Consider the following 13,312-nt stretch of genomic DNA (forward strand, 5'->3'; position numbering starts at 1 on the left):
TGTTCAATCGATACGGCTAATGGTATATAATTTATTTATTTGATAAAAATACCTACTTTGTACAGTTTTATAATATTGACATAATATGTAGGCCGTAAACGAATGGTGAATTTATGCAATCGCATATTTGACATGCACTGATAATTACGCGCGTACAATCGAACACTTGACGCGTAGAGGTGTAGCACAGTAAATGGTTGTATCAATATCAGTAGCGATACATGGTTAATAATATTATATTATTGGTTCAGATCAAAACTGTTTAATGTACACAAATAGTAAATGTCGGTCGTGATGATAATAATAATAATAATGCCGTCCGACCGCGGTTATATCGAGATGTTGGTGTGTGCGCAGAACGGTAGTTATATGACGGCGGATATCGACGATCACTAGAACGACATTCGCAGTAATCGAGAGAGCGAGCGTTTCCCGTCGCATTGAAAGTTACACAGAGAATTATTATTGACAACAGTAACTGTTGTCGCGACTTCTGGTGGTGTGCTTACGGCCAGTGGTTGAGATAATTCCGTACGTCGGCGGCCGGTCCACGACGGTTTATGTTTATTGAGTCACATTCGTCAGATAAAATGTTACACACAAGTTGAGTTATTTAAATTTACCATCGGGCTCGTCATAACCCGAATCGCTATAATCTTGTTCTTCGTAAGTTTCTACATTTTTATGATATTTATGTAAGAATAATTCAAATTATAAAAATATGTACGTAGAATATACACATTTACGAGTGTGCACTATTCCACATGGACGTACCATAAAAAAGTTAAAGAATTTTTATATAAACTTAAAATGTTCAATGTAAAAACATTAATCAATAAAAATTATTACATTGATAGTATTATTTATTGTATTTACATAATTTGTAATAAAATGTTATATTTTATAGATATTTGCAAGTCAAATTTGGATGAAATTACGTATTTTAATGATGAATAATGATGTAATTTATTTTATTATAATTAAAAAGCGTTATTCTTGGGGACTTAAAACTTTTGCGTACATTTTGATATTTTTTCACGCATTAGCGTTATCGAAATATGCAGATTAATTTAAAAATATTATTTATTTACACTTCAAATCTAATCACATAATTTCATTCCTTTGATAGCAAGGTGGTTGGTTGAACTTAAAAAATATGTACGAGTAGGTAGGTACTTACTTTATACGTATACATTTAAGTATGTAAACAGTATGTTAATATGACCTTTTATTATATTAGTTTATTTAATTATTACTTATTGTTAATAACATCAATTTATATATATTTATTTTTGTTGTATCAAGACTACTGATTAGTGCGTGAAGCGTTTTCTTTACACTTAAATTTGTTTTCTCATTAACATTAAGTGCGTTCGTTTAAGCAAATTGTCACCGCAGGTCATTGATACATACGCACTTAAACTCAGTTTTTGACTTACATTTTTTATATTAAAAATACCTGTGATACTCTGGTTCAATTGGACCCACGTTTGAATTAAATCAAAACAAAATTTCACTCAATCTAAAATACACTTACACCGAAATTCGCTGAGTGTCGTTTTATTGAACCCCAGTAGGGGTATTACCTAGATAGTCCAATTTACACCAATGACAACCAATAAATAAAACACTAAAGATCAGCTTCAAAAGATTAATTTTGTTATATAAAAAAAAAATATATATATATATATGGCTTAGATTCGATTGTTGTGAAAATTAAAAATAATTGTATACTATGAATGTATTCAATATTAATTATATTAAACTTAATAGTTTTATGTGGAATCGCGAAAACATAATACTATATGAAATTTTGCAAAATTAAAAAAAATATATGTATGTGCAATATAGCAATATGGCAAGTGGGTACAATGACTAATATAATAATATATAATTATTATAAAATTGAATTTATAGATTAATAATTAAAAATATAAAATTGGTGCTGAGAAGTTATTAAGATATTTAAGAAATCAATGTGAGAAGAACAATGCATTGAATACATGAAAAAATCTTCTACGTTCACCATTCGAAGTTTTCCAGCGATGTTTCTTTCGAAAACATGAAATGTCCACCAAACAATGATAATAATTAAAAAATATACTTCAATTTAAGAAAACGATTATGAAATATTATTATCATATACATTTTTTTACACATTATTAGTAGTATTGTAACATAAGTTTATCATGACTTAAAAAATTGACTATTTTTAAATCATACATAGACTGATATTAAAATCGCATGAATACTTGTTTTAGATAGGTACATATCATTTTTAATATAAAGTCATTTGTCTGGAGTTATTTATTAGGGGAATCGTTTTATGTAAGAACTCTAAATAATACCAATTATTTAAAACATTTATTATATATACCCATATAATAAATGGTAATATTATTTTTATAATTAGGTAATTATTAATATCTTTAAAAAATAACGAATTTTTCAAAAAATATTGTTAGATTTAATTTGCGTCGCTAGTTTGAAAAGTAAATCAAAACTTTTTCCTTATAATTATCTTAAAAATTACGGGTTAGGTATATATTATTTTTTTTTTTTTTATTAAACATTATTAAACATTGGCTGAAAACAATATTAAACTTTAAAAATATAGAAAATATGCATAGATACTAGATTTTATAAATTGTTTCTGATTATTTGTTTTTATATTTTTTTTTTTCTGAGGACTAGCTGATTGATGTTACTTTTTGTGATAAATTGTTTTATAGTAGTTATTATACGTTCATATTAAGATAAATATATGATGTTCATCATCTGATAAATTATCTTATAATTTAATAATACAAAAAAAAAAAAATTGAATATCAATAAAAAAAGAAGATTAAACTGTTAAACATTAATAATATTATATTATATTCTGTATTTCAATATTTAATTAAATAGCTAAATCATTTTTGCAAACACTACCACTAAAATGTAATAATAATTTTATTGAAATTTGAATGTTTTTCACTTCATTCTGAATCAGAACGGACGTGATATATTCATCAACTAAAACATTTCAAACGAACAGTTCAATGTTACTAACAGTAGGAACCAATTCAATATTATCCAAATTATAGTATGGAAAATATTATATAAATACTTGTGTTATACCTAGTTTTGAAATATATGAAATAAATTATAAATGCGTTTATAATTGGAAAATATACTTATCTTAATCACGTGGTTTATATAATAATTAACTATTCTAAATTTAAAATGCATAATAATAAGTAAGATTTTCAAAAGTTAATAACCATTAAGCTGATTACGTCTTGTCTTTGGTACCTATCAGTTAGAAAGACATGCTATAATTATTAATAAGACAATACGTTTTGAAAATATTTTAAATGTTGTTAATTTTCTTATTTTTGTAAGGTTCTTTAAATATTTTTAAAGGAACAATCACAATACACTTTTTTCAATGAGAAAAAAGACATAATATTAACGAATCTGCATCTCACACGTAACTTTATGGCTCATATTACAAATGTTAAAATGCTTAATCATTTTAGCAACTTGATGGCTCATTATTGGATTAGTTAGTAAAACAAAATATGTTTAAACATAATTTAAGTATAGTGGCCCTCAAATTCTACTACACGTCAATCATTAGTTTTAAAAAACGTTTAAACAAGGATACAGTTTTTGTAAACAACGTACAGCGTTTGATAAATAATAATAACACGAGTTTATTAACCAAATAAGATGTATTATGATATGTAATTTATTAAGATAAGTAAAAAAAAATGAAACCCAATCAAGATATGCACTGTTAATATAAACTCAACTTGTGTTTCATTTTAATAAAAACCAATATATAATACGTACTTAACATACTAATAATAATAAATTATTATATCAGTTATTGTTATTGAAATTTATATTTGTTTGCCGATGATGGAACTTAAACAGATATTGTAAATACATATTATAAGTTATAAAATATACTTTTGTGCATAAACATAATATAATAATATATTAGTTAACATTAAATTTGGATAGCTTATACAATACCTAATACGTATTATTATTAGCATTATTAATTTAAAGTGTTATGAATTAAACCCACACAATGTACGTTCTATATTTTTTTAACCACAATTTGTTATATTATATTCTCCGCTCCTCTTTCTTTTCCTCATTTAGTAAAATTAATGTTCAAACTATTTCTATTTTATATATATATATAGACAAAGTAAATATAGTGTCCAACCTTTAACCCTGAGTAATCACCATTTGGATTTTTTCAAATTCCCGACAGCTATGTATGCAAAGAATTTAACCTTCAGTTTCACGATTTTGTAACACAAACTTCATCATTCAATCCATTCACGTACTAAAAAATGCACGAACTGTTTGCTTATCATCATGGGCAATGGCATAACAAGTATAGAATATTAGCATACGTTTATTGTTTTAGTTATACAGAATAATTATTTAATTTTCTTTAGTCTAACTAATCATAAGTATAAAGAGTTAAAATAATAATTGGAAAATTATAAATTATTTCTAGACTTAATAGTAATATTATTATTGAAGAACTTTCATAAAGTGTTCTCATTATACTAAAGCTAATACTTTGTGCATTTAAGCTTAATATACATAACTAATAATAATTGTGTCATACAATTTAAATAACAGAATATGTAGCTGTTTTGTTGGTAAAAAACACTGAAAACTAAACGATTTATGGAATTTGTTAGAATTTTTTTGTTTGATAGTGAAAGTGTTTGAACGGTCTATATATTACAGTAACAATTTCCATTAAAAAACAGATACATTTTTAAAATATAGAATTAAAAGCCATGCCGTCAAATTGATCAAAATTATATTACTGTAAAAGTGTTAGTTAGAAAATATGAAAGTCCTGCAAATAAATTGCGTCATTTTTTTTATACATTTATAATAAAATTATAATTAATTAGTGAGAGTAAATAAACGAGTTTTTTTAATTTGCTTAAAATCAGCATCGAAGTTATTATTGCGTTCAAAAGTTTTTTGATTGATAAAAATATTACCGTTGCAGAATAAAATCAATATTATGTTAGTACAAGTATGTATTTATAATAAAAAAACAATAAAGAAAAAATGCGTTGGTAAAATATTATATTGTGCTAATGAGTGACTTAAGAATAATTAGTAATTACGTTGACATAATATATCTTTACAGTCTATCCAAGTATAATATGTGTTTCTATGTTAAAAATGTAATATTGATTTAGATTTAATACTTAAATTGACAAAGCATATAATTATTTTACAGTCAATACTCTAATAGTGTAGTGATTTACTGCTTCTTTAAAAATAATATATTTGAAAAGTATTATTATTACTTTCTTTTTTATGAACACCTAAATAGACAATGTTTTGATTTTAAGAAATTGAGTTAATAAACTTATACAAAATATAAACATAATATACAATTCAACGAAAAATAAAAAATAGTTTAAATTATCTTAGTAAAATAAACCGATACTCTATGCATCGCTAGTTCTTAATACTTTGATTATTGGGTAAAACTAAATACTATTTTATATGGATCCATACGTACCTCTTAAAAAATATGGCTCGTTTTAAAATTTTTCATAGTTTAGATCGTTAAGTAACAACTATTTTCTAGAATCGATTAATAATATTTATTTTAAAATGCTGTATAATTCATATTATTTATCATCGAGCATCCATGGGTTAAAACTAGTTGATATTAATTCAATTTATCAAGTAATTTTAATTAAATTACGTGTGAATTTGAACACGTTAACTAAAGAACGAAGACACACACAAAAACTTTAACCATAGCTAGGGTAAATTTTCACACATTTTACAACATTTTGTACCCGGCTTATAAAATTGGGACATGAACTTCCTCGCTAAATCAAATTTACTCATATCGAGAACATGTGTACATTTCTACCAACTTTTTGACTACTAACGTTTATGCTATTTAAATATAAATAAGTAATTTTATAACAAAATTCCACCAAAAATAACATTGTTTTTTTTTTTTTTATTAGTTTCAAGTATAAAAAAATGAAATGTTCATAATTTTAACAAACGCATTAAACGGTTTAAATTAATTATTAAATTTTCAGTGAAAATAAAAGAAAGGTTTTGAAGTTATTAGAACAAATTAGTAAAATGTAACATCTTAGATTTAACAATTTTAATAGAAAGTTGTCAAAACCCATAATGATTTTAAAAAGCATTCAACATAATAATTTTAAAATATTTCAACTATTTGGTAAGTATTTCCACCTTATACACGCACTATCATTTTTCATTTACGTAATATCCATTTTGCACTTAGGTTAATAATATTATGTACACAGTTTTTAAATTATTTTTATACATTTTAAATTGCCTCTTTGGATATCATGGTAGGTAAAGATTACATTTCATCTTATTATGAATATTATGTAACTGATATCAATTTAAAGTTTATTATTTATAAAATGCATAATCAATTTACAATGCATTGTATAATTTAATATTTGTTTATTTTGTAAGAAGTCATAATAATAAAAATGAATTTACCAAATATATAATATATAACATATTAATATATTGTAAAATATAATTGTTATGCTTATATACTATTCATAACATAATAATATGTTGTAACGTAATAACTGGAGATATTTTAAACAATATTATATTTGTTATTATAATATTCGTTATTGAATAACATATTAATCACTTATTATTTTCCTTATTTTTTTCATACATTTTTTTCGTCTTGAAGCCCACGCATAAAACTCAAGCGTAAACCAGTAAACTCTAGACAGACTCAACATCTTAAGAGCAATCAAAACTATACAACTGCTTATCCTTAACGAATTAGCCAAATTATATTACTTTAAATTACCTTTCAACTAAAACTAATAAGATAAAAAAAAAGAAAAACACAATAATTCCTAAAAAATACCAGTTTAGGTGTTACTGTTAAGTACCCCAAGTACCCGTCCATTAATGCTAACCTCTTGTTACTTAAAAACCAATATATTATGATTAATTTTACTTATTATCTGTACAGATTAAATCCAGAGTTGTCATGCATTCCGGTTTTGTCGGGACACTATCGGTTTTTAATCAAGTGTCCAGTGTCCCAAGAAAGTTTTTTGGGACAATGATTTTTCCCGGTTTTAAAATTTTACTTGATAAAATACCGATTTTTAACTAGGAGAAAACATAATCGTCCTACACATAAAAATTATAACAAAAAGTTGTTAAATTTAGTTTCGTTTTACCGACTTCAAATGCAGCTGTGGAACGTGTATTTTCACTCATGGACAACACATGGACAAATTCCAGAACAGGTAGAAAGCTTTTCTTTTTATAAAAACGTGCTTCAAATGCCTCATAATACATCTGTAAAGAATTCTATGACCACATTTTGGAAAAAAAAATCGATTAAAACAAGTTCATGGATAAGTCGAATATTTAGTAAAATCCATATTTATTTATATTTATATCCATTCAAAATGTCTAGGGTTCGGGAAAGTATAATCGGGTGGACCTAATTACAACGTATTAATAAATAAATTTAAAGTTGAAAAATTAACTTTTTGAAAATTTTTATAAACAACATCCATTGTATAGTATTATGTTTTACGAATATTTTTTTATCATATTTTTAGTTTTGAAAATGTATCCAAAGACCAACATTTGCTTTCTGAGAATAACGTTTGAAGTTAAACAGAAAAACATAACAACGATGATCTTTTGAAATGTCATTTAATTGGAGACTTGAAAATCATAAAAAAAAATTTCAAACCAGCTGACACAAAATCAGACTTCTGTTGGCAGGAAATCCGATGCGTATAAAGTTTTGCCAGATGTATGCAATGTTATTGACATCTCTGTCATCAGTGTTTGTAATATACAACTTTCTGGTTATATTATTTTATAATATCTAGCAAATATTTAAATAATATCATAACTATTTTAAGTATTTGCATATCATGAACTTGTTTTCTCCCTTGATATTTTAAATATTTAACCTATGTCTTGTAAAATGTATTATTTGTGTCTATTTTTATAACAAATTTTATAGACATAAAAAAAATATTCTCTCCAGGAAAAGTATAGTATCATTCTCCCATCTACGCTTTGGTTACATCCCTACTTCCTTCTCATGCCTTCAATTTTTCATTAAATGATTCTCCTTCTGCATACTCTACTATGACCCAATGGTGTGTAACAGAACCCACCTCATCTTCAACTGCCCCGGCCTTTCACTCCAACGTAACCACCTATTATCCCTTTTCAACACCTCCAATATCCCTTTAAACACCAAATATATCCTCTCTTGTCAACAAAAAAACATATTATCTTTTTTTTATCCATACAGGATTTTTAATCTGAGTTCTTCTTGTTCCTTTTTTTTTTTTTTACTTTATGTAAATAACTCTTTTATCATTACTCATGTTCTAATCTTGCTTGTTATTATTTAACTGTTGAAACTAATTGTAAATAACAAAGTTTAAATAAAAGAAAAAAGTATAAGTATATTCTATAATTTTTTAGAAATACCTATATATTTTTAATTTTTTCCTTAAAGTACAATTTATAATAATAATAACCACTAAAGAATTGTATGTCCTCCTCATGATATTACCTATTAGGTGTGTTTAAACAAAAATTTATTAAAAAAAAAAGATAATAAAATTAGTTTCTTAAACAAAATAATAATATTATCGTATACGGCATAATAACAGCATTCTTGCGAAACTCGCCCATATACATAGTATAACATCCCATAATATCTTAATTTTTCTATATAAAATTAATTATAATTATTCAGTAAATAAGGCGTATCTCCTATTTTTACTTGATGCTTATTAAAAAAACAAATTATATACTGTATCTTTATACTATCTGGAACATTTACACAATGAAAATAGTAAATTATAATTATTATCAGTTTACCAAATTGAGTAATTTAGTAAGTTACCGTGAACTATATACTATATTTGAATTCAATGATAAGCCATTACATACAAAAATAATAATTGCAGAATATATGTTTCAACATCTATTTCTAAGGATATTTTATAATTTATGTTATTATCAGGGAACGTATTTGAATACCAATTGTATTTTTTTGTGAAAGTTCGAAAACATTGCTTTCCAAGCACAAAATTAATTTTATACATCAAGGAATTAAAAATGTAACTCTTATTTTGTATTTTTTAACATTTTTAAGTAATTTTCATAGGAATGAATAAAATTCGATACAAATTTCGTTAAATGAATGAAGTAAAATTTATCTTATAATATTATGTTGTACTTCTATTTTTATTATTAATTATGTTTTTACCGATCAGATAAATGTAACGCCAGACAAAATTGTTGATGACACGTGTTGTAGACACTTAGGTATACATATACCTACATGCGAATTATTCAAAAATTATGTATGAATAACTAATACATAAGATAAATAATTTATATCATTAAACACATTTTTTCAATATAAAAATAATTTTAAAAGCAATTTTTAGTGCATTTTTTAAAAAAAATGTCTGTTACGAGTGCATTAAATGGTATTTTTAAGGCATTTTTCTTATTTTTTAGAGCAGTTTAAATCTGTTTCCTAGTTATTATATAATTAACTATACATTTAATTTTTTAATAATTAAATGGCAGGTTAAACTAATTGAATATTATATCTTGAGATATATAATTTAAATGTCGTTATGACATTTCGGTTTTCAGACTTAGGTACATTTTAACTTTTCTTTTCATTTTTAAAATATTCAAATAATTCACTTCTAATTAAAATCATTAAATTCCAATTAATAGGTTATACTTATTAATTTCTATTTGGTATTTTTGTGTAATAATTTTAATGATGACAAGCATTTAAGAATATTAGTAAATTTAATTGTGTTTTGGTTAGATTGAAATATATAGACATAATCAATAACACGACACATGTTGTATCACACAATAGCATTGATTATGTTTATCATATTGCGTTTAACATGAGAAATAAATCCTCGAGAATTATAAATTGTATTAAATAGTCCGAAAAATAATAAATTAATGTTATTAATTATCTAATGCTATTGAAATAAATGTATTGTTATTTATTCATCTAATGGAAATAATCAATATATTATCATCATAAATATCATATAGGTATAATAGTGCATTTTATAATTAGTATATTTTAAGGTTTATATACTATATATTATATTATTATATATATATTACTATAAAAAAAAATACTTGTTTAAAATATTTATTAATAAACATACACTTATTTAACGTTCATGTATATATATTTGTAACTATTGTGGTAAAGGATGTTCATATAAGACCAAAAGTATTTCCCGTGATATGAATTAGGACACTTAAAAAATTACTGTCACACTGGTATATTAATTTATATACTTAATACATCTAGTGCACTATTACATTATAAAAAATATAATCCCAATAATTGATTGAATTAATAATCGAAAAAACAATAACTATGTATAATAAAATAATTGCGTATTTATAATATGTATTGTCTTTCCTTACTAAAGTGTATTTATTGGCATGATATTATTATTATCAATTGAAACGATTTAATGATTTAATTCAATATAGTTTAAAATGTAGACATAAAAATTCACTTTTCTTATGTAATTTATTTATTTATCTAAAAATTACATTCACTCATTATAGAAACATAATTATTCTGTTATTCTTAGGTACTTATACTGGGTAATCTATCTGCATTTCAAAAAACACACAACTTATAAAATACCTGTAAAATAAACCTACAAATATATGCTGTAACTTATCCTCAACTCATTGTAATAATCATAATAAATGATTAATAATCAAAAAAATGTATTATAATAAATCGTGTATTTCTGAAATATTGGAAAAAAAATTTATAGTAATGGAAGTTTTGTAGCTAAATCGCTTACAGTTCCATATTATTGTATAATGTATTGACAATTACAATAATATTATATTATTATGATATGCATATTATATTTTTTTTTTTTATTATTGAATCGAGATTTTATATTTACAATCTGTATGTACACATTATACAATAAGTAAATCAAGTGGTATTTAAATGATGGTAAGGGGAAGTCACTATTGGTAGCACTCCATAATTATTATATACCAATTATATAAAAAAATATTACTTATATTCATATTTTATAGCAGAGGTCACCAACTGGTGGACCGTGAACACTTTTTTAACGGACCCTTATATGCGGAGTAGATTTTAAAATGTTTATAATATAAATAAATACAAACTATAAGTGGGTCATATAAAATTTATGTTACGACAAAAAAATTAAATTAATCAGTATTAAACAAATGCAAAAAATGAATCAATATAAATACTAATATTTCTAAAAATGTATTTACTTATGTGTGTAAATTATTTATGCTAGCTGTTAGGGACCACGGCCAGTTTGGTAAGTTTCAAAACGAACTTCTATAGAAATCAGTTGGTGACCTCTGCTTTATAGTATGCTCAACATTAATGTAATACCATGGAACAAGATGACTTGACATCGCACGCAGTGATTAACATTATAATAGGGCATTATATTATTGATCGTCTATTTATATTATAATTATAATTACATATTATCTATTGTGCAAAAGCGTTATTCATGTTTTTTTTTTTTTCTAAATTAGATATTATTAAATTTTTCTTATTGTATTATTAGATTTATTTAGTATTTTGGCCGTGATTTGTAATATTTTGCGTGTGGTTGTTATTTATTGTAATATACGATGACAGTAAATTTCCACAATAATTGTTTGATGTTTCTTCAAACTTAACTTGAACGCATTCCTTCAAAAGCATGAGATGGCATTCGGTACTTTATGAGATTCATTAATCATTGTATTTATCCAATTAAATATAAGTAATTAATACAATTATCTCTACTTACTTTGATTTGAACTTCATTTTAAGTCCAGGAAATAATATGATAATCCATAATGTTTTTATTACATAAATGTATTGTTAAGTATAACTGGTATCTAGAAATTATTTAATAATATACCTATTGCTTGATAAATTATAATATCAATTTTTTATAGAGATAATGTTTATTGCATTCCTTTAACACTATTGATTTTCAATTTATAATGTTGTATAAATCTTTATATCAAATATTTAAGTAAATAATTACTAAAACGACAACATTCACAAAAATAAATACGTTTTATTAAAATATTTTTTAATCGCATGAAATATTTTAGAACAAAATATTTCTCGAGTTTCTCAAAATGTTTACACCCATATACCTAACTGATGTAACCATTTTCAGAGATTTTCATTTTTCTTATAAAAGTATGATAATTATTTAAAAAGTAAATAAATTACTCATTAAAGTTTAACAATATATAGCTTGTTTCAATAAAACTAATATCAATATAGTCAAATTAAAATTTAAGTAATACATATTATAAAATAATACATAAATAATTTGTCCAATTCGTATATCGTATTAATTTATTACGCTTAGTTCAAAGTTCACAATTTATCAAACACATATCCCACTTGTATGCACAACAATACGTTAATCTTAATGTTTACTTATTATTAAATGTATACAATAGGTAATAACTTATTACTAATAAGTAAGTGTATAATAGACGTTTCTACCGCTACGACCGCATACCGAAAAACATCCTACTGTGAGACTAACATATATTATAGGTTATATATATATATATATGTCAATATTATTATACCTATTTTATGCTTCGCGCAATCTATATACATATGTTTTACCTTTTAAACTTTTAAACAAATTGGCAGTTCCGGTGGTTGACTATGTGCAACCACAGATAAGTCGGAATCCATTTATCTTGTCTGTTTCAGAGTTGTTTTTATTTATTTTTTCCCTGTACCGCCGAATACTTTTGTGTTTCATTTTACGCGCGTTACTTTTAACCAAACAATTTCGATTCCACGCAAAAACCAGCGGATTAAAGGACATGTTTAGCGTATAAATGTATTGCCACACACTAGTGATAAACGGAACTTTTCCGGGCCGGTTGTCGGAAAATAATTTAAATACTATTTTATAATAATTTCAATTTTTACAACATAAAACATAATTGTAAATAAATTCATACATAATCAAAACTTCAGTGATCAGCCATAAACAGTAAATCGGTGCATATATAAGTGATATGATATTCAGTAATACGTTTCCGTCTGTTTAAAATAAAATTCGTTAGTACCACTGAAACGTAAACTTTATAATTTGTTTAGATTGTATTTTTATATTTTATCGACTTATTACAGCTATACGTCATTTTAAAT

Source organism: Rhopalosiphum maidis, chromosome 2 (assembly GCF_003676215.2).
Source record: "Rhopalosiphum maidis isolate BTI-1 chromosome 2, ASM367621v3, whole genome shotgun sequence".
NCBI classification, from domain to species: domain Eukaryota; kingdom Metazoa; phylum Arthropoda; class Insecta; order Hemiptera; family Aphididae; genus Rhopalosiphum; species Rhopalosiphum maidis.